Source organism: Crotalus tigris, unplaced genomic scaffold (genome assembly GCF_016545835.1).
Source record: "Crotalus tigris isolate CLP2741 ecotype Arizona unplaced genomic scaffold, ASM1654583v1 scf7180000019587.205037, whole genome shotgun sequence".
NCBI lineage: Eukaryota > Metazoa > Chordata > Lepidosauria > Squamata > Viperidae > Crotalus > Crotalus tigris.
In genome coordinates, this window is record NW_024097608.1 from 115,149 (window position 1) to 142,759 (window position 27,611).

The following is a 27,611-nucleotide window of genomic DNA, read 5'->3' on the forward strand; positions in this document are numbered from 1 at the left end:
ATAAACAAAGATTGTGCACCAGCCAGAGTCAGCTTACGTGAATGGGTGGTCATAGAAATTTAATAAATAAATGAATAAACAAATAACATGAATGAATGAAAATTGATATGATGTGGCACAGAGTTCCTGCAGTGCAGAGCACATGAGGCAACAATTTTAGCATTTCCTTGGTTACTTCAATATATGTCACAGGTTTCAGCCTTTGGATTAACCAGCTATTTCTACTCATCCTGCCAGAACAGAGGCATATGAACAAACTAGTCAAGGCAGCCACCTTTGTAAGAGATATTAATTATTATATTTTTATAAAAACTTTTTTTTTTTTACTATTGGGTATTGTGGCTTGAAGAATTGAAAAGCTCCTGATTTAGACAAGGACATTCTCACCTCAACACTAAAATCTTTTGCTAGGCTGGGTGAGGGAGGTGGCAATAATGGCAGTGTTATCTGCAGAATTCATTTTTATCTCACCTCTTATTAGGAGGAATCTTACAGATAAGTAGGGGTCCTGTTTGTTCTCTGGTCTTCTTTTGCCATAGTGTGAAAACAAGAATGGATCAAAATCTTAAATGTAGCTATGTTTAGATGAACAGATAATAGTGATTGCTCTGGCTTTTATAACCATCTAATTATTTTATGTTATTTTTTATTTGGAAATATTTTTTTAAATGAGAGATGTTTTGAGAATTGGATTATACAGTTGTTTTTTGCAGTTTAAACTTCCTTTTATTTGTGATAGTGGGATGTCTTTGAAATAAATACCAACAAAATTGTATTGTATTCAAATGAACTTACATTGAAATAACTAGTAGTAGAATTAGTTTTAGATATTTTTTATTAAAATTTGCCTTAATTTTGCTCTTGATTATGACACAGCTGATGACGCTGGCCATGAGAACAGCAACAAAATCAAAGCCCTCAAGGAATTTAATTTTCAGTAGAATAAAAGAAGCTCTTATTGCATAATTCTGATTTTATCTCTGTATTTGAATTTTTGTCATTGTTCCAGATACATTAATATTGTTTCTTTTTCTGTATTTGTTTGGTTTCCAAGCTGTTGAAATTTCCTGAGACCAGTTTGCAGGCACATAGTTTATTTTGGCTGTCCTAAAGGTTAAGCTAGTTACGGGAAGGAAAGGAATGACATTAAAGCTAGGATGCCAAGCTGACCATCAGGACACAATATGTTTCGTCAGCTGGCTTTTTCTTTCTTTTATTGAGATTAAAGAGCAGAAGCTGTTCCCAAATGCATCCTCCAGTGCCAAATGAGCAATAGCTGCTGAGTAGAACCAAGCCTATTGGAAAATTTCTTCAGGGGTGCCTGTCCTCAGGATACTGATGTACTCCCTCCTACTCTCTGGGTTTTGGCTGTTCTTGCCTGTCAAGGGGAAATTGCTGGGGGAAGTGGCAGCCAGCCTGACATTCTCTGAAAGAAGCAAGATGACAAACGAGATACCATCCAAGACAATGAATTGGGCACACAACATTGGGTTTTGCACTTATTCCAGCCCTTATTGAGTTACAGTAAAAAAAAAAAACCCCACACATTTTTAAAAGAGCAATGCTGCAGAGCTGGAGAAATGTTTGTTTTTACTTTTGATGGCAAAGGCTTTAGGCTGGCTTTTCTTAAGCAGTGTACTGGAGAGCTATGAGACATAGTAAGTTAATGAAATGCAGGAAAGCTCAGTTTGAGTTGAATATCTCTCAAGAGTTGAGGCTTCCTACTGCCTCTCTGTGTGATTTACTACAGTAGAACTGGGATTGTCTCTTTCTAGTCCTCTTCCACTGGGACAAGTTGCATCTGACTGCACAAGGATCTTTCAGTTTGCATCAAATTGACACTTCCTCCTTGTTTTCACCCACATGCCTGATATTGTGCAGTTCATAGGTAATACCTTCTGCTGCTTAGTTAGCTGAGCACAGAGAAGAACCTAAGAACATGAATATGAACCAATCAGTGCACATCCTCTATTTCTCAAATATACTTGTCAAGTTTACTACTTCCAATGCTCCATTAATTCATAAAGAGTATATAGAAACAAAAACTCCCAAGAGAAGCAGAAATAGTCATACCTCCTCTTGTGAATTTGCTCTCATATTTCTGTGTCCCATTGTGTGGTGATTTGCAAAGTAAATTGGCATATCCATTACATGGGCAATGCAGTCTACAAATTGCTACTGGGAGCTTCTCTTCATGGTGCTATCAGCATGGCTGATAAAGTGCCTTTTCTCTACAAAGCTTGTGAGTGTTCACGTTTTCTGCTTTTGTATTATTTCATGTCATTTGAGACCTTATATCTCAGTTTAGCTAGGAAAAATGTGAGCTGATGGGGAGAGGAACTAATAATTCTGTGAAAGCACAAATGCTAAGTATCTTTCTCAGATTAGATTGATATATCAATTATTATGAGACTATTTAGAAACATTTAGAGTTACTACATCTGTCCATATCCTGATAACCACTGCAGTATACTTATGAGGAATTGTGATGAAAATAGCCTAGAAACTGGCACATTGGGGCCATGAGATTGTTAATGAGAAATACATGAATTGTGCTGATTATCAGTTAATTACCAGCTAATTATCAATGATGGGAGCAGGAATGACTTGCAGTACCTGCCAGCTTCCCCATTCACTTTGTTTGTGGGATGCCAAACAGGGAAGGTTGCAAAGGGTGATCACATTACTGTGGGAAGCTGTAAGTATCCTAAGTGCAAATGGTTGCCAAGCATCCAAATCACATGACTCTGGGAGTACTGCAGCAGTCAAAACTTTGAGACCTGGTCATAAGTATCACTCATTCAGGATTGTCGCAACTTTGGTCTTTGAATGAGGGGTTGTTCCTAGGTCTACTGTTTTGGGATCTATGAATGTATCACATTCAATATTTTGCATTGGGCTGCTGGCCCATTCATCAATTTCTCAGAATGTTACTCCCTCCAACTATATTGAACTAACTAACATTCCCATAATCCTTAGCTAGCATCAGTCTCTTACTGGTTAGTAAGTATAGGACAGCAGTTAAAATTGAATGTATCTGGAGAACAGCAAAATAGAAAAGACTGGTATTAGCATCAGAGAAAGAGGGGGAATTGCCCATTACTTTGTAACTGGGATTCTTTTAGCTGGAGCTTCTGAGGTTTAATTGCTCCCAAATCTGGAGAAATACTGCTCTAGCTTAAGACTGAGGAAAACATAATTAACTTTCCAGAACATATAGTATACTCAGACATAATCTGAGTTTTTAAGTGTCAGCTCTAAAGAAATGAAAATGATTTCCTTGAGTGCTATTATGACTAAGCTGTTGCATAAATTTTTTTTCCCTGTCAAAATTTCCCTCAGGGATATTTATCTGCTTCCAGTTTCCTGATCCCTTAAAATGGCTTCAAGTAACTTGATGGTAACAAGAATTAGATATAATTTAATAAAGAATTGCTTTATATTATTATTAATTAGCCTCTGTCTAATGTTGGAAGGAAGGAAGGAAGGAAGGAAGGAAGGAAGGAAGGAAGGAAGGAAGGAAGGAAGGAAGGAAGGAAGGAAGGAAGGAAGGAAAGGCATTCATCAGCTTCTTCCAGTTATATTTTATGTCATTCATGCCTTAGTCAATTCCCAGTTGGATTATTGCAATGTACTGTACGTGGTACTGCTCTTGAAGACCATCTGATTTCAGTTGGTCCAGAACAACAGCATCAGTAATTTTGGGCATGCATCATTAAATCTTGTAACACCCCACTAGCTCCCAATAGGCTTCTGGAAGCAATTCAGAGTGCTGGTTATCACTTTTAAAACTTACTGGTGAGTGTCCTCTGTCTCCAATGGTATCTACCTATCCCTTATGTTCAATAGGGCTATGCTCTAGGTCTCTTCTCTGAAACAATGTCACCTTATTAGACCCAGGAGGTATGCCTTCTTGGTGGTTGTCCTTGCCCTTTGGAATGACCCTCCCCCTACCTTTAGAATTGTTTTAGTTCTATTTAATGACATGTCTGATTTTTCTCCTATATTTTGTTTAATTGTTTTGTACCCCCCAACCACCACAAAGAATCATGTTGTTTAAATTATAAATATATAGGAAAAACATATAAGGACATCCACAGAACGTCTGGTCACAATTGCCCAAGAAAAGAACTAGAACATTTTATATTGTATAAGTTTTGGTATTATGCCAAACGGACTTGCTATTTAGCAAATAAATTAATGTCTTCCTGAAGGCAAATAATTTGATAAATATTACTGCAGCAAGTATTGTTTAAATAATAATTCTAATAAACATTATTATTACCTTAGCCTGGAGAGTACAAAGTCGTGTAAATGTTGATAAAGTCATATGGTCTGCATCTGAAAGGAAATCATGCAGCCTTTTAATATATATTTTTAAAACCACATATTTTTTAAAAAATATCTTTCTTATTGCTTTAGTATCAGAATATAGAAGTACAAGGATTAATTATAGATATTAATTAAAGATATTTCTTTTCTAACACTGAAGTTTAACTAGCATGTACATTCCTATACTTGTAATTTTAGTTGTTTTGACAGTGCTTCAAGTGTATTTGTGTGAGAGTGTGTGCGACTAATGCGGGAAATGTCTGAATGAAAGGCAGCTATGATACCAATTTTAAGAGACATTTATACAATATTATGATAGCTCACCATTTTGCAAATCTCTTTGGAGCTCAATTCAAGTAGAATTTGAGCATATTTTCTGCCTTGTGGGGGTTTGACAGCAGCAGTAGTGAATAGTTGACATGTTGAGGGCAATGCTGTGGGTGAAAAAGTCTTGACTCTTCGACCTGCCCCTTTTGTTTCCACCTCTCTTCTCCTGGAGTGCATGGCAAAGTATCTGGCTACATTGGTATAATAGTTTGGCACTGCCACCTTCATCTTCCCAGACTCAGGGGTGAGTGGAAGACAGCATGTGATAGAAATGAAACTCTCTCCAGCCATAAACTGGGCATAATAGAGATAACAAAAGGAAAATCAACTCTGTAACATATATCTGGCCCCAATAGCTTTGAGATAGATGGCTAGAGAACATCAGCCTTACTTTTCGATTTAAAATGGGTTTTATTAAAAATAAGAAAAACTTTGTTTTAACTTGCATAATAAAATGCCTAAGCAATTGGGTGGAATAAGGCATTTACTACTAAGGCAAACTCCTGTAAAATGCTGTGGAGATAAATAGGGATAGAGCTAATGGGCAGGAGTTAGATTCAGACAGGTTTAAGATGTTCCAAAACTTGCAAGATTTGAGCTTGCACAAAAGCAAACTGTCCATACAAAAACCAAAGGCAACTTTCTGAACCCTTTTGAATATTCATTATTTCTGCATAAATACAAACTAAAATGTGATCTGTTCTCCACACATGTTCTAAAATTAGATAGAGAAGCCAATTAAACTAGTGAGTCAAAATATTACATTTGTTCATTCATTCATTGTGGAAAATTATCTCCCCCTTGGCCTGAAAAAAATGTTCATTCTGACTTAAGACAATCCTTAACTAAGATTGTTTGCTCCTTCCCCTCCCCCACAACTTTTTCTCCTCAGTGTTTTAATTAAATGGCAGGGTGGAGGAGAGGCAAATCTGGTTGATAATATCACAAGCATCTCTGAAGAATCTGATCTGATTTGATTTGGTTGTGACTAGCCAAGCTATTATTACCTTCCTTGCAGTAAGGATATTTTTAGCATGTTACCAAAGCAAATGGCTGGATTAGGTTGCCCCAGCAACTGCAGTTTCACCTTGAACTCCTTTAAACATCGCAGAAAGCATTTTGAACTTTACTTTCAGAGGGATTTGTGTAAAACAAGTAAAATCATTGGAAAATGGAGATAGTAATCAGACATTTTAATGGATAGTGTGTAGTTTATGGATCTGAGACTTTTTCGTAAACCCATTTTCCTTTTACTGATAATGATGGATACCATATCTTATATTAATACAGTGTGGTCCTGTTGTGTTTGTGAAAATAAAACACTGGGTCTCAATTTCATGAAATCAACTGTGCTTAAATCTTGTGAAAATTAATAAGGCATATTAAATTGAACTTGTTTGTAGTAGGAGTTAAACGTGCTGTAATTTGTATTGGACTGAAGTTAGAAATTTTGGTTCCTGAGACTAATGAAGTCTTATTGTTATCTGTAGAGCTTATAGATTAGAATATGGTCTTGATGAACAGTGGGAAGATCTGTTACCAAGGAAGCAATCAGATAAATGTAATTTGAGCCCATATCAAGAAAGAGATTTATATAAATGACCCCTCCCCAATTCTCATGGAGATAAAAGAAGGAGGAAAGGTAGCAGATTCAAACTTCAAGGTTACTGTGCTACAACTGTTCTAATAAAAGTAGCTTTAGGCAGACACATCTGTTTCTTAAGCTGGTCTATCTGATAGGGCTGACACTATCGTGATATGACAGAAATATGTAGAAACTTCACACAATTACCATATTTATGAAGGCCTATGATACACGTTTTAGAATTGTGTGTGTGTGTGTGTGTATATATATATATATATATATATATATATGTGTGTGTGTGTGTGTGGGGGGGGGTGTTTGGTCATTCGGGTTTTCTCCCACGTCAAATTGGAAGTGTCTTGCTGACATTTCGACAAAGTCTCATTCGTCATCTTCAGGCTGGTGTTTTCGGCTTCGTGCTTCTAGAAGCACGAAGCCGAAAACACCAGCCTGAAGATGACGAATGAGTCTTTGTCGAAACGTCGCCAAGACACTTCCAATTTGATGTGGGAGAAAACCCGAATGACCAAAGACCTACATACAAATACCCGTGAAAACCTCAGAATATATATATATATATATATATATATATATATATATATATATATATATATATATATATATATATAGAGAGAGAGAGAGAGAGAGAGAGAGAGAGAGAGAGAGAGAGAGAGAGAGATTTTGTATTTGCCCAATGGGAATTAAAATAAAGAGGAAGGGTGGGTATGTGAATTGTTTTATTTGATTAGCTTGGCCTACTTTTTACTATTAAATAGCTTTTGATTTTTTTTTACTAAGGATCCCATTAGGATGCCATCAGAGGCAGATGGGAATGTCTGTTCTCCGAGCCATCCAGCTAGCTTCAATGAACAGGCCTCCTTATCTTCTCAGCAGCCTGAAGCGATGGTTAATGCCCTCAAGGTAACATGCCTTGCTGTGCTTGGCACATATGCCAAATCTCCAACTTGTATGTTCTGTAACCATTCATAATCCATTGTTTTCAAAGCATCAGCATATTTCATAGGAAAACATAATAAACCCTAAATGCTAGTTCTCATCTCTTACATGTTATTCACAAATCATTATTTATTATCTGTCTTGATTTGGGTTGTGAACTAGTGTGTTCTGTCTTCCAAGTTTGAAAGGTTTGCATTAGTGAGCTACAAAGGGCCTTGTCTTTTCATCCAACATCATATGGATAGGGCTTTTTTTCCTCACATTCTGAAAATCACATTTATAGAGGAAAAACATGGAAAATCATATCACCTTGTCTGTCTAGTCCAGCCTGCTTCAGACTGCTTTCCAGTTATGTTGAACTATAAGTTCCAAAATCTGGTAACTGAAACCATCAAAGATGATCTAGTCTATACAAGATGATCTAGTCTAACATTCTATTTCCAACACAGAATGGGCAACCATCTTTCAGGAAAGCTTATAAACAGGATGTCATGAAGGAGAAAAATCCCTTGTTGTATATTCTCATAAGTTGAAATTAAAATATTGAATCTTACCACATTACTGCAGGATACACTCCTGGCCATTGGAAGACATAGAGTGCAAAGAAGTGGTGGCACATTGTAATCTACAAAACATCTGGCCTCTAGCCACCTTGGAGCAATAGCTTGTTTTTTCATCAAATGGAAGTAACTTTCTAGTGTATTGCCTTAGATTTTGGATATTCTATTAGAAAAACTGTGTGCCATGATCCTGCCTCCATTTTACATTTCACAGCATATTTGTGAATAATACAGAATGAGAATGAAACAGATGGAATATACAATGGCATGAAGAAGTAATTAAAGATGATGTGAAAATCAGAAGGATGTTGTGTAGAATTGAAACTGCTTCTGGACATGCAAGTCTCAGTTATCATGCTAATAGCCTACTGGTAAACATGTCTACCATAGTGTTTTTAAAGTATTTTCAAAGAAAACTTAAAGTCAGAACATACTTTAGGAAACTTAAGCCTTGGCCAGAACCTTGGGTGAGAGTGACCACATCATATTGGAATTCAATATAATGCAAATATAAGCAATAGAATATAATCCAACCAGTGCCTTGAACTTTAAAAGAGCTGATTTTAACAAACTCAGAGAGAGCCTAAGATAAATTCCATGGATAAAAATCCTAAAGGGAAAAGCAAATCAAGAAGCTTGAGAAACACTGAAAAATATGATCATAAAAGCCCAGTCCAACACAATACCACTGAAAAAGATAAACAAGAAATCCAAGAAGAAACCAGCATGGTTGCACAAAGATCTCTCTGATAAACTGAAAGACAAAAAGGATAAGTACAAAAAATGAAAAGAAGGACACATAACTAAGGCAGAATAGCCTGAATCTGGAAAGATAGAAGTCAGGAAAGGAAAGACTCAGAATGAACACAGACTTGCAACAAAAGTCAAAGATAATAAAAAAGTTTCTTTTAACATATAAACAACAACAAAAAAGTCAAGGAAGCAGTTGGTCCACTAAACAGAGAAAATGGCAAGGAAGTAACAGGTAGTAGAGAGAAAGAAGAGCTGCTTAACTCATTCTTTGCATCAATCTTCATGCAAAAAGAAACTATAGCTCAGCCTACCAAAAACATAATTGTAAAAGACAGATTAGAAATAAAAAATTACAATAAGCAAGAAAATGGTAGGATAACACCTGTCTGGCCTTGATGAATATAAATCACCAGGACCTGATGGATTACATCCCAGAGTTCTGATAGAGCTGGCAGACGTTATCTCAGAACTATTATACCATATCTTTAAAAAATCCTGGGGTACCAGGGAACTACCAGAAGATTGGAAAAGAGCTGATATGGTGCCCATCTTCAAAAAAAAGGAGGAAAAAAGACCCAGGAAATATAGACCAATCAGCAGAACATCAATACCTGGGAAGATACTGGCATAGTATAGAGTAGAGTAGAGTAGAGTAGAGTAGAGTAGCGTAGCGTAGCGTAGCGTAGCGTAGCGTAGCGTAGCGTAGCGTAGCGTAGCGTAGCATAGCATAGCATAGTATAGTATAGTATAGTATAGTATAGTATAGTATTAAAAAAACCAGATCTGTGAACATCTGGAAACAAAGTTATAACTAGTAGCCAGCACAGGTTTGCTAAAAATAGATCATGCCAAACCAATCATATTTCATTCTTTGACAAAGTGACTAAATTAGTAGACCAGTGAATATACTTAGTATAATATACTTAGACTTCAGCAAGGCATTTGACAAAGTAGATCATAACCTACTTCTTGGTAAACTAGAAAAATGTGTGATAGAAGCATCACCACCAGATGGATTTGTAACTGGCTGAAAAACCATACTCAACAAGCAGTCCTTAATATTCCGTCTTAGGCCTAGTAGTCTTCAGTATTCTTCAATATCTTCATAAATGACTTAGATAAGGGAATAGAAGGGGAACTTTGCAAATTTGCAGATGACACTAAGCTGGCACGAATAGAAGACAAGCTAGGATCCAAAAAGATCTTGACAGACTTGAAAAATGTGCCTTATCCAACAAAATGATATTTAATGTAGAGAAAAGCAAGATTTTACACCTAGGCAGGAAAAACCAAAGGTACAAGTATAGATTAGGTAAAACCTGGCTCAAAAAGCATAACTGTAAGCGGAGTTCTACTAGATGATCACTTAAATATGAGCCAGCAGCCAAAAACACTAATACAGTCCTTTGTTGTATAAACAGAGGCAGAGAATCAAAATCACGTGAAGTATTTATACCGCTTTATATATCCTTAATAAGATCACACCTGGAATATTGCATCCAGTTTTGGTCACCACATTACAAAAAAGATGTTGAGACTTTGGAAAAAGTGCAAAGAAGGGCATGGAGACAAAAACATTTGAAGAACGATTGCAGGAATTGGGTATGGCCAGTCTAGAGAAAAGCAGGACTAGGGGTGACATTATAACAATATTTGAGGGGCTGCCACAAAGAAGAGAGGGTCAACTTATTTTCCAAACACCAGAAGGGAAGACAAAACACCATAGATGGAAACTAATCAAGGAGAGAAGCAACCTGGAATTAAGGACAAACTTCCTAATGGTGAGAAAAATTAATCAGTGGAACAGCTTGCCTTCGAAACTTGTAGGCACTTCATCACTGGAGGTTTTTAAGAAAAGATTAGACAACCATCTATCTGAAATGGTATAGGGCAGTGATGGTGAACCTTTTACAGACTGAGTGCCCAAACTGCAACCCAAACCCCACTTATGCATCATTGGGTGGCCCATTGAGTGGGTGTGGCCCATTGGGTAGGCGTGGCTACGGTGGTAACGGCAGACTGGATGGGACTAAAAAGTTCAATCAATCAATTCCAGCTTTGCAAGATCTTTTTTTTTTCCTGCGAGAAGTTGAAATTGACTGATTGATTGAACCTTTTATTTTTTTTGTACACGATGGCGGAGGTCTAAAGTGAAAAGATTTTATAAAACCCAGCTGAAGGCCTAGGACTGGGGCAACGGCGCGCATGCCCACAGAGAGGGCTCTGAGTGCCGCCTCTGGTAACTGTGCCATAGGTTTGCCACCACTGGTATAGGGTCTCCTGCTTGAACAAGGGGTTAGAGTAGAAGACCTCCAAGGTTCCTTTCAGGTCTATTCTGATTGACAAATTGATAATACATTTTATTCAATTAGATTTTTATTATTATAGTCAAAGGCCAACACATAAATTAAACATTCAAATAAAACAAAACTAAACAGAATCAACACAGGAAGACATAGCAATATATTACAATTAATGATGTAATCAATGGGTGACCAAGGTCTGCCTAGTTTTACAGACAGTATAACAAAACATAGCTACCTTCAGAAAAACTGAATCATACTGACCTGACAATAAAAATACATTGAATATAGTCTAATGCTGGATAAAAGCACGTAATAAAACTAATTATAAAAGATTATTAAAAAGATCTAAAATACATTTTATGTGAACAAATACTTTTTATCTGTCCTTAATCTGCTCCAAATCATTTTGCTGTATTATTATAAGATCTATTATACTTTAAGATTGGGAAAGATTACTTCAACGTTCACAGTTTCATTAGCTTCTATCTGTCTTTATTTATTTATTTATTTATTAATTTTATTATTATTATAATTATTATTTTAGTTAACATGATTCCCTATATTAAAAATTTATTTATTTACTTGCTTATTCATTCATTCATTCATTCATTCATTTATTGAAAAGGTATTCCTACAGTCATTTTATATTGTGTTTTGTAGTTAGTGGAGGAAAGTAGCTGAGCCCCTGCTGATTGGGCCTCCATTGCATTTAAACTGCCCAGAGGTTGCTGGGAAGAGCTACAATCTGTGAGTTAAGAAGGAGGAGGGTGCAGGAGGAAAGTAGCTGAGCCCCTGCTGATTGGACCCCCATTGCATTTAAACTGCCCAGAGGTTGCTAGGAAGAGCTACAATCTGTGAGTTAAGAAGGAGGAAGGTGGAGAGGAAAGTAAAATCATATAACTAAAAATCAAAAACAGCAGCAGAACATTCAGGGCAAGTGTGTCTGAGATTCCTTTCATCTCAGAATGTCTGGCTTAGTTCAATGCAACACTTGTTTTGCAGCTGTCTTTCACAGTACTCTTTTCAAACTTGGAAACTGTCCTATCTGTAAGGACAGATTATTTATCTAGGGTCTGTAATCTGTGCTGTTCAGGCAGAAATTAGGTATCCAGTCAGCCTTCTACTCTATTGAGCCTCCACGCTATCAGCCCCCTCTACCACATAGATCCTGCAGGAGAAGGGCAGTGTGGACAACCGTGGGATCTGGCAGGGCAAGAGCTATGAACCATAAACACAAAGCTTTTGCTGTGTCCTTCATAACAGATACAATGCCTTTGCTGATATTAAGGAGACAGGTCAAGGTAGTTGTGATGATAACTTAAATAAGCAGGGGATCATGGTCCGAGATGAAAAACTTGTTTTTGACAGGGAGAAGTGTGAATTGGGTATTACACATCAGTCATGCAAGAAGAGCAAGGCATCCAAAAAGAGAAGCCACCTTCTGGTTTCAAAAGAGGTCAGGTGTCTTCCAGGTGCTACTGCCAGTAGGGACAAGAAGTGTATTTTTAAAATAGTCAAGAATCCCAGCAAGGACTGTGATGTGGATGCTATTGTACATCTTGGCACTAACGATCTGTCCCAAAAAGATGTACTCTCTGTGCAGATTGATTTCCAGAGCTTAGGGCAGGAATTTAGCAGGATAGCTGTAGGCTTACTTTTTCAGAGGTTTTTACCAGTGTATAAGGAGCAAAATAGAAAAGGCCAGCATACAGTATAGCAGAATTCAATATGTGGCTAAAGGAGTGGTGTAAAGGGGAAGGCTTTGGTTATATTAGTCATGTTGTCTGTAGCTGGTCCAATGAAAAAATGTACAAAAGAGATGGTTTGCATCCATCCAAGAAAGGGACTGAGTTACTGGGCAATAAATTCACAGATTTTCTGGTGGAATATTTAAACTAAACAATGGGGACAGTGAATTAATTCATACAGAACATCCCTGTCCCCGGCAATCTAAAATTATAGGGTTATCACTGCATGTAACATAGATGTGTATGTGGACAAGCTGTCAAGCAAAATCAAGCTTTTAATAACAAGTGCCACACAAAGTGCACTAACCTAACAGGTGATAAGAAAATATATGTTATATAGAAAGTAAACAGTCAGTCATAAAGGACTTAAATGTCTATATACCAATGCACAGAGTATGAACAGTAAACAGGATGAACTAGAAATTCAGGTAAATGAATTATCATATCAAAAATAGTACCATAAAGAACAGATTAGAAACACAAGTTAAGATAGGCAAGAAAGTGGTAAGTGGTAAGTGAGCAACTGTCTAGCGTAGTTCAAATCACCAGGATCAGATGGATTACACTCCAAGGTTCTCAAGGAACTGGCAGATGTGATCTCAGAACCAATGAATTATATTTTTCAAAGATCCTGGAGCACTGGGGAACTACCAGAGAACTGGAAGAGAGCTGATATAGTTCCCATCTTCAAAAAGGGGAAAAATGGATCCAGGAAATTACAGACCTATCAGCCTGACCTCAATAGTTGGGAAGATTCTGGAAAAGCCAATTAAACAATGTAATCAGTGAACACCTAGAGGCAAACAAAGTCATTACTAAAAGCCAATATGGGTTTGTCAAAAACAGATCATGCCAGACAAATCTTATTGCTTTCTTTGACCAAGTGATAAAATTAGTGGACCAGAGGAATGGTGTGGATATAATTTACTTGGACTTCAGTAAGCATTTGACAAAGTAGATCACAACCTATTACTTGATAAGATAGAAAAATGTGGGTTAGACAACATCACCACCAGATGGATTTGTAGCTGGTTGACTGGCCGTACTCAGTGTGTGGTCCTCAATGGAACTGCATCTACATGGAGGGGAATGTATAGTGAGGTGCTCTGTTCTGGGCCCAGTGCTCTTCAACATCTTCATCAACAATTTGGATGAAGGGATAGATGGGGAACTCATCAAATTTGCGGACAACACCAAGCTGGGAGGAATAGCCAACACTCCAGAAGACAGGCTTAAGATACAGGAGGATCTGGACAGACTTGAACACTGGGCGCTATCTAACAAAATGAAATTCAATGGTGAAAAAAGTAAGATTCTACATTTAGGCAAGAAAAAACAAATGTACAGGTATAGTATAGGTCAGTGATGGCGAACCTTTTAGAGACCGAGTGCCCAAACTGCACCCCAAAACCCACTTATGCATCATTGGGTGCTGGGTGGGTTGGCCCATTGGGTGGGCGTGGCTGCGGTGGTAACGGCAGACTGGGTGGGACTAAAAAGTTCAATCAATCAATTCTAACTTTGCAAGATTTTTTTTTTCTGCAAGAAGTTGAAATTGACTGATTGAACCTGTTTTTTTTGTACACAGTGGTGGAAGCCTAAAGCGAAAAGGTTTTATAAAACCTACCTGAAGGCCTAGGGTTGGGGCGATGGCGCGTGTGCCTGCAAAAAGGGCTCTGAGTGCCGCCTCTGGCACCTGTGCCATAGGTTTGCCACCACTGGTATAGGTGGTACCTTGCTCAATAGTAGTAAGCGTGAGAGGGATCTTGGAGTCCTAGTGGACAATCACTTAAATATGAGCCAGCAGTGTGCTGCAGCTGCCAAAAAAGCCAACACAGTGCTAGGCTGCATTAACAGAGGGATAGAATCAAGATCATGTGAAGTATTAATACCACTTTACAATGCCTTGGTAAGGCCACACTTGGAATACTGCATCCAGTTTTGGTCACCACGATGTTGAGACTCTAGAAAGAGTACAGAGAAAGATGATTAGATGACTGGAGGCTAAAACAAATAAGGAATGGTTGCTGGAATTGGTTATGTCTAGTTTAATGAAGAGAAGGACGAGGGGTGACATGATAGCAATATTCCAATATCTCAGGGTTTGCCACAAAGAAGAGGGAGTCAAGCTATTCTCCAAAGCTCCTGAAGGCAGAAAAAGAAGCAACAGATAGAAACTAATCAAGGAGAGAAGCAATCTAGAACTAAGAAGAAACTTCCTGACAGAACCAGTGGAACAACCTGCTTCCAGAAGCGGTGAATGATCCAACACTGCACGTTTTTAAGAAGAGACTGGACAGCCATTTGTCTGAAATGGTGTAGGGTTTCCTGCCTGAGCAAGGGGTTGGACTAGATGACCTCCAAGGTCTCTTCTAAGTTTATTATTATTATTACTTTGGAAAGATGCTTGGAGAAAAACTATGCATAAATGCATAAACCACATTGCACAATGCTGAATTAGCTATCTGTGGAGTTCTTGGTGCTCTCGGACTTGGTTGTTTGCTTGCACGTGTTTCATTAGCCAACTAGGGAACACACATTACCAACTAGATAACATCATCAATGTTTGTGACAGTTGTACTTGTGATAGTTTGGTAACAAAATGTTTTCAGGCAAAGCATAGAAAAGTTTATTATTGCTACCTGTAATTCAAGAATCTAGTCAACTAAAGGTCAAAGATAAATTGGCACTAAATAAGGGTAAAAATTCATGGGGAGTGGAGAAGGGATGGGACTTAGTTATTTTGTGACAATGCAATTACTCCAAACTGATGACATATTTAACTCTGCCTTCCAGCTCAGCTTCTTCTTCTATATATAATAGGATAGATCACAAATGTAGAAAATTTCCAAATACATGTTCATTATTAGATTTGTTCAACAAATTCTAGTAGTAAAGGCATTTTGTGTGTAAAAAAATAATTTAAGTAAAAAAAATGTTGTTTCATTCCTGCTTCATGGTTGGTCTTCATTTATTCATCTCTAGTTACTTATTTTGTGATTTTCCATCACCTAAAGTATGTTTTCTGTAGTTCAGTCCTGATGGAACAAGTTCAGTTATGCAATGGCCTGCATAAGAATATAAGAGTCCTGATGGATCAAGCCATAGATGAATCTAGCCAATTAGATTCACATGCTGTGGTGGAGAGTTATGGACCCCTTCCATTGTTTTCCCAGCAACCAGTATTTCAGGCGTGGATGTCCAACTTTTGGCTTGCTTGAGTCTCACTTAGTGTAGAAGAATTGTCTTGGGCCACATATACTGTAAAATATGTTCTTGGCCCAGTACTCTTAACATCTTCACCAATGATTTAGATGAAGAACTCATCAAATTTGCAAATGGCAGCAAGCTGGCAGGAATGGCCAAAACTCCAGAAGACAGGCTTACGATACAGGAGGATCTGGACAGACTTGAACACTGGGCGCTATCTAACAAAATGAAAATCAATGGTGAAAAAGTAAGGTTCTACATTTAGGCAAGAAAAACCAAATGCACAGGTTCAGTATAGGTGGTACCTTGCTTAATAGTAGTAACTATGAGAGCAATCTTGGAGTCCTAGTGGACAATCACTTAAATATGAACCAAAAGTGTGTTGCAGCTGCCAAAAAAGTCAACACAGTGCTAGACTGCATTAACAGAGGGATAGAATCAAAATCATGTGAAGTGTTAATAACACTTTACAATGCCTTGGTAAGGCCACACTTGGAATACTGCAACAAGTTTTGGTCACCACGATGTAAAAAAGATGTTGAGACTCTAGAAAGAGTACAGAGAAGAGCAACAAAGATGATTAGGGGACTGGAGGCTAAAATATACAAGGAACGGTTGTTGTCTAGTTTAATGAAGAAAAGGACGAGGGGTGACATGATAGCAGTGTCTCAAGGGGTGGCCACAAAGAAGAAGGGGTCAAGATAAACTTAAATATTAATGGAAATTAAAATTGGGAAAATTTATTAGGTTATTGATGGTCTAAAAGTTGGAATGTTAAAACAAGACATACATAAACTAAGAGTTATTGATAAATGTAAGAAAGTTATTTTGTATCTGATTTATAAAATAAGTATACTAATAAAAGACAGTACGTATTAAGGGAAAAAGAGAGTAACTATTGGCTGAAATAGTTGGAGATTTGTATTAGTAATATCTGTACTTAATTGATTTATTGTAACTCAGTTGCCACATTGTTTTTCAAAGATATAATTTTAATATTAGAAAATTAATAAAAAACATTACAAAAAAAAGAAGTCAAGCTATTCTCCAAAGCACCTGTAGGCAAGACAAGAAGCAATGGATGGAAGCTAATCAAAGAGAGGAGCAACCTAGAACTAAGGAGAAATTTCCTGACAGTTAGAACAATTAATTAGTGGAACAACTTGCTTCTAGAAGTTGTGAATGTTCCAACCCTGGAAGTTTTTAAGAAGAGACTGGACAACCATTTGTCTGAAATGGTATAGGGCAGTGGTTCTCAACCTTCCTAATGCCGCGACCCTTTAATACAGTTCCTCATGTTGTGGTGACCCCCAACCCCCCATCCAGCTGGCTGGGGGATATCAAAAACTTGACCCCCCCCAAAAAGGAAAAAATGGGAAAGTATAGGTAGTCCTCGACTTACAACAATTCGCTTAGTGACTGTTAGAAGTTACAACAGCACTGAAAAAGCGAATTATGATCATTTTTCACACTTATGATTGTTGCAGCATCCCCAGGGTCATGTGATTTATATTGGGATGCTTGACAACTGATTCATACATATGACATTCACAGTGTCCCAGGGTCACGTGATCAATGGCCAGGGGGCATGGCCAGCTGATCACTCAGGTTGCAGAGTGCCTGTGGGAGGGAATCTGTGCGTCTCTGGGATGGGACTGGGATAGGTGCCTGCCTTCCTTCCCTCCCCTTGTCCCTTTCTTCCTTCTTTTCTTCCTTTCCTTCACCTCCCTTAGTCTCTTCCTCCTTCCCTACCTCTCTCCCATTGTCCCTTCCTTCCTTCTTCCTTTCCTTCCCCTTCCTCTTAGTCTCTTCCCTACCTCCCTCCCCTTGTCCCTCCCTCCCTCCCTTCCTTCCTTCCTTCCCTCCCTCCCTCCCTTCCATTGTTCCTTCCTTCCTTCCCTCTCTCATTGTTCCTTACTTCCCTCCCTCTTCGTCCCTTCCTTCCTCCCCCCCCCTCCATGCCCAGGAAGGGACAAGAGGAGGGGGATAGGCTGCTGGGAGCTTCTGTTAACTTAGCAAGCAGCATGTCTTTCGGCAAAGCTGAGCAAGTGAGCTGGGTGGAGGTCTCCTCTGTCTCTGCCTGTGCAAAGGCAGAGACAGAGGAAACCTCCACCCAGCTCACTTGCTCAGCTTTGTCGAAAGACATGCTGCTTACTAAGTTTGCAGAAGCTCCCAGATCAGCGCCAGGCTACAGCTGATTCACACTTCTGCTAAATTAGCAAGCGGCATGTTTTCTAGCAAAGCTCGAGCAAGTTTGCTGGGCAGGAGCCAAGGAGAGCAGCTACAGCTACAGAAGCGCAGATCAGCTGTAGAGGCTCACCCCAATCCTGGACAAGAGGGAAGGAAGGAAGGACAGAAGGGACAAGGGGAAAGAGGGAAGGAAGGAGGGACAAAGAGGGAGGCGGAAGGAAGGAAGGAAGGAAGGGACAATGGGAGAGGGAGGGAAGGAGGAAGAGACCAAGAGGGAGGGAAGGAAAGGAAGTTCCATCCAACAGAGGTTTGGCAGCCCAGCTGCCGAGGAACAGAAGAGTGCAAAGCCAAGGAGAAGAAGGTGGCGGTTTCCTCCCAAAGGGGGCTCCTTTTCTCCACCCCTTCCCTGTGTTTGTGGGGAATTTCTCATCACGAACGCTGACAGGTGCTCCTTCGAGCCCGCTGCAAGCTTTCTCGCCCCGTTTGCTTCTCCCCCCCCCGCTTTCATGAGTATTGTTGCCCCCTTGGGAAGCCGATCGTGCTTTGAAGCTTAGGAAAGGAGGAGGAGTCCCTTCCTCCTTCCCTCCCTTTCTCCCTGTCAAGTCCCAGCGGGCTCAACATGAACGGGCAGAGGAGGCGAGGATGGGCGGGGTGGCAAAGGAGACTGGCGGCCGACACCAGACCTCCTGGCTGACAAGCGCAAGTTCAGGGGTCTCCAGCTGACGGGTGAAGGAGTTGGGTTCTGCGGCAGCCTCCCCTTCGCTGACCTGCGTGCACAAGAAGTCAATCCGGTTGCTGCACAATGAGTCTCTGGGGAGGGAGGGCCTTCCTCTGCGCCTGCGCCCTTCATGCGCCCCCTGCAGGGCACATTTGGTAGAGTTCTTGCAGACTGCCACCAAGCAGCATATTTTCCACAAACAAGTGAGGTGGAGCAGAGGGGGGGGGAAGAGAAGGCAGTTGACAAGCCCTGCCTAAGACCATTAGAAATATGTGTTTTCTGATGGTCTTAGGCGACCCCTGTGAAAGGGTCGCGACCCACAGGTTGAGAACCGCTGGTATAGGGTTTCCTGTCTGAGCAGGGGGTTGGACTAGAACACCTCCGAGATTTTTTATTATTATGGATCATTGCACAGTCAGCCAGATGTTCAGACTGGATTTGGCATTTTGTCTACCTATCGAGTCCTTACCCAGGACCTGGGATAGGCAGATGTGATGTTTGATGGTATTACAGATATCATCGCAGGATGGAAGCAGTTCCTAGTAAGGCTGCCTTTTGCAATTGACTAATAGCGAATTTGTCAATGCCAATGGTGTTCAAGTGGTGCTCCAGTTGTTTTGGAATTGCACCCAAGGAGCCTATGACTATTGGTACTACCCTTGCTTGCTTTTGCCACAGTCTTTCTATTTATATTTGTAGGTCTTTGTATTTTGTTATCTTCTCCAGTTCTTTCTCTTCTATTCTGCTATCTCCAGGCACTGCCACGTCCACTATCCAGACTTTTTTGTCTTTCTTATCGACAATTGTTAAGTATGGGGTGTTATGTTGCAGGTGCTTGTCTGTTTGAATTCTGAAGTCCCAGAGCAGTTTAATTTTATCATTTTCTATGACTTTCTCTATTTTATGATCTCACCAGTTTTTGCTTACAGGCAAATGATACTTTTTGCAGATCTTCCAATGCACCATTGTTGCTACTTTGTCATGCCGCTGCTTGTAGTCAGTCTGTGCAATCTTCTTGCAACAGCTTACAGGTGGTCCACTGTTTCTTCAGCTTCTTTGCATAGGCGGCACTTACTGTCTGTTGCTGTCTTCTCAATTTTGACTTTATATGCATTTGTCCTTAAGGCTTGGTCTTGTGCAGCCAGAATTAGTCCCTCGGTCTCTTTCTTCAATTTTCCTGCTCTTAGCCATTGCCAGGTCTTGTTATTATCTGCTTTCCCAGCTATTTTTTTTAATGTATTGGCCATATAGTGCTTTGTCTTCCCATGCCTCTATTCTGTTCTTCATTTGGTCTTTCTCGTAGGCCAGTTTGGTCTCTCCAGTAGTCAGTAAGCCTTCCTGATATACTAATTTCAGTGCGTCTTTATCATTGTTCTTCAGATATTCTTCCAAAGCCATATTTTCTTCTTCAACCATCTGATGTACTTGTAGCATTCCATGTCCACCTATTTGCCTTGGTAGATAAAGTCTGTCAATGTCACTGTGTGGATGAAGGGCATGATTCATTGTCATTATTTTTCTGGTCTTCCTATCCATTGCTTTTAGTTCTGCTTGAGTCCAGTCCACTATTCAGCTGTGTACCTAATGACTGGAATTGCCCAGGTGTTGATTGCCTTTCTGGTATTTCCTCCATTGAGTTTGGACTTTAAGATCTTCTTTACTCTCTTGATGTATTCACCTCTAATCTTTTTCTTGACTTCAGTGTGCTTGATGTTGTCAGCTTGAAGGATACCTATTTGTAGTAATCTTCCTCATCCAGACTCTTAATGTTATTTTTGTGGGGCATCTTGATTCCTTCAGTTTTCACTACTTTTCCTTGTTTGACAGTAAGTGTGGCACATTTGTCCAAGCAAACTCCATATCAATATCTTGGCTATATATACGGACAGTGTTGAGCAGCGATTCTATTTCAGATGATGTTTTTCTATACAGCTTCAGATCATCCATGTAAAGGAGGTGGGATAGTCTGGTAGATGTTTTTGATGTTTGATAGCCATGTCCTGAGTTATTCAGTATTGTTGACAGAGGAAACAGTGCAATAACAAATAGTAATGGTGATAATGAATCTCCTTGAAATATTCCTCTCTTGATATTAACCTCTCCCAGCTTCTCACCATTGATCTGCAACTGTGTCTTCCATTGTGCCATCGATCTTTGCACAAATTTTCTGATGTTTCTACTGACTCCTGTTATTTCTAGGCACTTGATTATTATTATGAAATAATAATAATAATAATAGTAATAATAATGATATATCACTAAAATCGTATAATAATGTTAAATGTTTATGATCTTGTGAGGCTTCATCTTCCTACATTTCAAGGATTTTCTTAAAGTCTCTCTCTGAGTTTGAGCCATGGGGGAAGACTATTAAGTGCCTTCTTCAGGAACCTTCTGCCAGAGCATTGGCTGAAACATTTCCAGAATAGCTTCAATGAAAGCTGCAGGATTACTTACTTCAAAGGCAACCAGCCTGAGGCTTTTCTGGGTATTTTGCCAAAATTGCTATGGGCAATTCTGAAACTGTCATATCTGGAAGCACTTCAGTGAATACAGGTTGAAAAGGCTGAGGGAAGTCTTATCCTGAGGTGATGGTCCGAAGTGGTTTATGATTTACTTCGTTTAGGTAAATTGGTGCCTTTTTACTTTGATTAAGTGAATCACGTTTGCTTCATGGTGGCGGTCATTTCATCACAGTGAATCTACATTGCTTTGTACAGATCTAATAATTATTAACGGAAATCATCATGGATTAGTCAGGAACCAGACTTGCATACTAACCTTATTTCATGTATTAATTGGAAGTTTTCTTTGTAAATTATGGGAATTTTGAGACATCTTATATTCTAATTTCAACAAAGTATTTGACAAACCATCTCATACTATTCTGATTAAAAAGCTAAAAGTGTGGATTAGGTGGCATCACAATTCAATTGATGTGAATTATTAAAGAATATTCATTGTTCATTCCTCATGAAACTAAATTGAAGTATGTGGGATGCCATGATTACAGTTTGGGCCTCTATTAAACATTTTTAATGTTTTAAATTTAATAAATTTAATAACTAATAATAATAACAATAAGCAGGAGTGAAGGGAATACCAATCAAATTTGGGGATAGCTGATATAGTAGAATTCAGAAATGGAACTCAAGAAGTTGATAGGGTAGAGAAATGGGCTAAAAAAAAGCAATTGACTGCAAGCTGAAAATGATTCAGCAACATCCTTTGGTAATGTTACAAAAAATTCAGCTGCATCAATAAAATAATTGTTTCTAAACAACAAAACTGGTGGATTCATTCATAGAATGTAACATCATCTTCAGGATAATCCATTCCAACTGCAGAAATCCACTATTATAGCATCCCCAACAGCTGAGCTTCCAATTTATGTTTCAATGCCTCGATGGAGAGACATCTCCTCCTGTATTTTAAACCCATTTTTTTCTTGTCCTTTGTTCTGGAACAACTCTGAACAGTCCTGCCTCATCTTCTTCAGATAGTAGTTGAAGACATGCTTTTTTACATTCATGTCACAATCTTGGGAAATAATATCTCCTCATTATTCTACATTGGTCATATTCTACCTCAAGAATTGTGTCCAATCCTGTTTTCACACAAAATGGAACAGGTTTAGAACCAAAAGTACAACAAACATTATAGGGAAACTAGCAAGCAAGTCCTGGAAAGGAATGTATAGGTCTTGTTTCAAACAAAAATGGGAGATCATTGATTTGATCAAAACCTACTCAGACTATTTTTCAAAAAGCAGCACATTGAACCTTGAACTCAATTTTGCATTCACTTTACATGCCTAGTTCCTCCAGTAGTCTGAAGAGATGGAGGTAATCCTCCAGAAACATTTATTCTCTTGTCTGGCAGAGAAATAAAAGATCTGAAGATGCATTTATAAATTGTCCCCCCATATAATCTTTTAGAGCTTTCATTTTTTTACATAAATATATTTTAAAGTTATGACATAGCCTTCTATTTGTGAGAATGAGACTGGATAGATATCCACATTTACAGAAGAAGAAAAAAAGTCTCACTGTATTGTCCTTCATAAACATCTAAATGGAGCTATAAAGCAGATTGCTTAGATTCTGGACAACCTTCTATATGGAACAAAAATATACAGCATATAATGCTGACCTAAGCATTGCAATATCCACATTCCTGTAAAGTCAGTAAATGTACAAAACAATATTAAAAAGTAATTGGTTGCATTTTCATACTGAAATACTTTCAAAGTACATTGTCAGCATTTTAAAAAATTCATAAGATTTCCCAGAATACAATTTTGAGCTTCAAAAACAGAAGACAAAATGAAGTATGCTGAAGCACATTTCTCTTACAACTCTGCATCCCAGCCCTGTTTTTTTTTTTTTACTAAGGTCAGTAGGCTTTTTTGTTTTTGTTTTGCATTTTCCTGCACTTTCAAAATTTGATTAAAAATTTTTTAAAAGAAAAAAATGCAAATTTTAGCATTAAGGCAACACTTGCTTTTTATTAGTAATGGAAAATGCTAATATATCCTTTTGGTGGTAAGACTATATAGCCAGCATTTGACAATAGCAATATAATAGAGTTATTTAGAATAAGTCAAAATACAATTGTTCCTATAACATCCAAGAGTTCAAAGCTCTATTAGGTATACTCTTTGAAAAGATAGGATAATCCTGCCACCTTCCCTCATTTCAACATTCATAACATGCTTGATAAGATTAAAATGGAGTCAGGATAGTAAATTGGAATAAGACAGACATTATCTAATACAGTGGTTCTCAACCTTTTTAATGCCGTGACCTCCAACCGGTTGTAAGTTGAGGACTACCCAACTGGTCATAAGTCAAGGACTTTCCCTGCCCGGGAGCGCTGCGCATCCTTGGTGCCGCCCTCTGCGCTGGCCGAGGCGTAGCTGGCAAGTGGCAGAGACAGTGCAGGCCGACCACTGGCTGGGCTACCAGCTGGACCAGCCCAAGGGAGGTAAGGCACCCGCTGGGCCCCACGCACGCCAGCAACCGTCCCTGCACCTGCCGGCCTCCCACCTCACACCTCTGGCCCTCTTACTTACATTTTTAGTAGTTGCTCAGCAGGGAAGGGTGGAAACTTCCAGACAGCTCGCCTTCGCTGCAGACAACTTGCAGCACCGTTTGCAGAATGGAACTTTTGGTGGGCTCAGCAGGGCAGAGACAGCCTGGACAATTCCTATTGGCTTTTGAAAGCCAATAGAATTAGACTCTATTCAAGAGAGTCTATTCTATTGGCTTTCAAAAGCCAATAGAATAAAAGGGAGTAACACAGCTAAGAAAAAGGGGAAAAAAATGGTGGACTGCGTTGTTTGGCGACCCCCGTGAAATGGTCGTTCGACCCCAAATGGGGTCCCGACCCACAGGTTGAGAACCGCTGATCTAATACAAGGTCTCTTTATTAAACCAGCAATTCTGAACATTTGGTTATTTGTTCATATTTGTTTTGGCATAGCATGTTATTTTTATTTGTTTCTTTTAGAGCATATGTAATAACAACAACTCTTATGTGTTATTGTTCATGAGAAATAAAACCTTGGTAACTCCTATGCTTTCATGGTTCTTAAAAAATATAATGATAATGTTCTGGCTATTTGGAATAGGTTGCTCTAGATTATAGAGGGGCCATCAATGAGAAAGCTTGACAAAGCATTTGTGTTTTGTTATTCAAGATATAGGACTTAGTATATTATGTGAAACCAGACATTAAGAATTGGTATATGGTGTGCTGTTTCTATGCTATTTCCTTCCCATTTTATAAAAAGAATCATCTCATTTATTAGACCAGTGATGGTGAACCTTTTAGAGACCAATTGCCCAAACTGCAACCCAAAACCCACTTATGCATCGTCGGGTGCCGGGTGGGTGTGGCCCATTAGGTGGGTGTGGCCCATTGGGTAAGTGTGGCCCATTGGGCATGGCTGCGGTGGTAACAGCAGATTGGGTGGGACTAAAAAGTTCAATCAATCAATTCCAACTTTGTAAGATCTTTTTTTTTCCTGTGAGAAATTGAAATTGACTGATTCAACCTTTTTTTTTTTTTACACGGCGGTGGAGGCCTAAAGCGAAAAGGGTTTATAAAACCCAGCTGAAGGCCTAGGACTGGGGTGACGGTACGTGTGCCCACAGAGAGGGCTCTGAGTGCCGCCTCTGGCACCCATGCCATAGGTTTGCCACCACTGTACTAGACCTTTATCCCAAAGCCTTGATGTAATCCCTCACTACACTCAGCTGCCATGGAATAAGGGTACAAGTGTTTTTAATAAACTGACAGCTGGTTAACAATGGAAATCAGAACATGTATAAATGGGAAATTATCACACAAAATGTGATATGGTCCCCTAGAATTGGATCCAGTACTTTTAAACTTGTACACATACAGTATAGATGGTCTAAAATTATGGCTGAACATGTCTGCTGCTGATACTAAACTATTGAGAGCAGTAACATCAAGAAGGTATTGTAAATAGAATAAAAAAACTATCTTTACTAAGCTAGGGCTTCAAAATGGCAAATTCAATAAAGTATAAACTACTATAAAAGGATACATGTTGGCAGAACAGAAATCTAAACTTACACATTAATAAGGTATGAATTATCAATGACTGTCAGGCTCACTGGAAGACTTCAGAGTTTCTTGGATGTTCAATCTAGTGTGGTTTGATGTGGTTAGACTCTAAATTCATGCACAGCTTAATGTAGAGAGCCATAGAGATGACCTTGAGGAAGCCATCCAGAAGCCACAGCAGGTGCAGAAGCATGCATTGAATCCAAGGAGAAAATATTAAAAAAAGACTCATACTCCCTGGAGTATTACAGGGGAGGGGAGGAAAAGCACAGGATTATAAGATAGTGTCACCACAGCATATTTCAATGATGTATTGTTCTAGTTTTCTTTTCTGATCTGGTCAACGTGATAGGTTCTCTGACACTTAAAGCACAGCATGAATAGATAAGAATCTTTGTTGCACGCTGGAAACAGGCTAGTACAATATTCATGTTGGCCTCTGATAACATAAAAATATATTTTTTTCTTTATATTTATTGTAATTTTATTTTGATGCTTCTTTCTCTCACCCTTCACATGGTTTAATTGACATTTTGCTTGTACCTTTTGGCTTTGCAGTGAACAACTATAGTATTGTTAACTCTGTTTCCTGTCCTGAGAAACTCTGGTTCTCCCATACTAATTAAAAGGAAAGGATTATTGGAGTTATGTTCAATGGAAATGTCCACCCCATGTGCAGCTGCTGTTAAAAAAAAAGGCAAATTCCAAATCATTGCTTCATAGAGTTGAAAGGCCATGTAAATTACTGACTCCAGTTTCTTGGACAAGAATCCAAATTAAAACTTCCTTGACAGGTGGCTGTCTAGCCTCTACCTTGATCACATCAAGTGAAGAGAGCTCACTTGGGTAATTGGTTCCACTATCCACTGTTTTTATTATTAGGAGGGTTTTTTCCTAACATTTAGTAGGATGTGCCTTTCTTTGTTTTAAGATCATTGTTCTGTGTCTTGCACTCTGGAACCACTGAGAACAGATCATGGTATGATATCTTTTCAGAGTTTGATGATAGTTATTTTATTAAGTCTCTAAGACTTAACAAGAAATCTAAACAAGCCAGATTCCTTCAACAAGGATCTGTGGCACTTAGTTTCTAGTCCTGCCATCAGTATTGTTACGTTTTCCTGAACCTGTTCCAGTTTCTCTGAATCCCTCTTAAGATAGCCACAATTGGATGCAGTAATTATTTTGCATGAATTAGGGGCAAAAAGACTTATGTTGATGCAGCCTAGAGTTGCCTTTGTCTTTGTCCATCCACATCAAAAGATGTTTCCCATAAATTAGGTATCACAAAGCAAGAAATTTATGAGGAAACTTTTAGCCCACAGAGATCATATAATCATAGGTCTGGAAAGTCTTTGGAAGTCTTCTAGTCCAAACCCCAGCCCAAGGCCTTATACAATTCTGGACAAATGGTTGTCCAATCTTTTCTTGAAAACCTCTAGCAATGGAACACACACAACTCTGAGAGGCAAGCTGTTCCATTGATTAATTGTTCTCACTATCAGGAAATTCCTCCTTATTTCCAGGTTGAATCTCCTGCTGACAAGCTTGTACCCATTGCTTTTTGTCCTGCCTTTAAGTGCTATGGAGAATAAATTGACACTCTCTTCCCTATGACAGTCTTTCAAGTATTGGAATACTGCTATCATGTCTCCCCAAGTCTTCTCTTCATTAGATTAAAGATATCTAGTTCCCATAGCGGTTTATCATATGATTTAGTTTCCAGACCTTTTATCATCTTTGTTGGTCTTTTTTGCATTCTTTTTAGGGCCCAAACATCTTTTTTTGTGTTAACCAAAATTTGATGCAGTACTCCAAATGTGACCTCATTAGTACAGTATAGAGTTGTACAATCACTTCCTGTGACGTTGATGCTATTCTTATGTTGGTGCAGCCTAGTACTTTGTTTGCTTTTTTGGCAGTTACAACACTACTGGTTCATACTTACGTCTACTAGGATATATAGATCTCTCTCACAGTTATTATTTTTGAGCCAAGTACCCTCTATTCTATAACAATGCATTTCATTTTTCCTGCTTAAGTTCTGGACTTTACTTTTCTCACCACTGAAATGCATCTTGTTGAATATGCTCAAGTCTATCAAGATCCTTTTGAATCTTGAGTCTTCCAAAGTGTTGGCAATTCCCCCCAGCTTGGTGTCATCTGCAAATTTCTTGTGTTCCTCTCATCTAAACCATTTATGAAGATGTTGAAGAGCATCAGGTTCAAGCATGCAGAGGTACCCTACTGCCTGTTTCCCTCCATGTAGATATAGCTCTTTATTATACATATTCAAGTAGAAGTTAGACAGCCATATGCATGGGATGT

General features: G+C 38.8%; 1 long non-coding RNA gene across 1 annotated transcript in view; it reads left to right on the forward strand.

Moving 5' to 3' along the window:
* Positions 1-27,611, forward strand: part of LOC120317291 — a 62,987-nt gene that overhangs the window by 30,845 nt on the left and 4,531 nt on the right. The window contains exon 3 of the long non-coding RNA XR_005559204.1: positions 7,043-7,165. This is a non-coding gene — a long non-coding RNA (uncharacterized LOC120317291). The remainder of the gene's footprint in view (positions 1-7,042; positions 7,166-27,611) is intronic.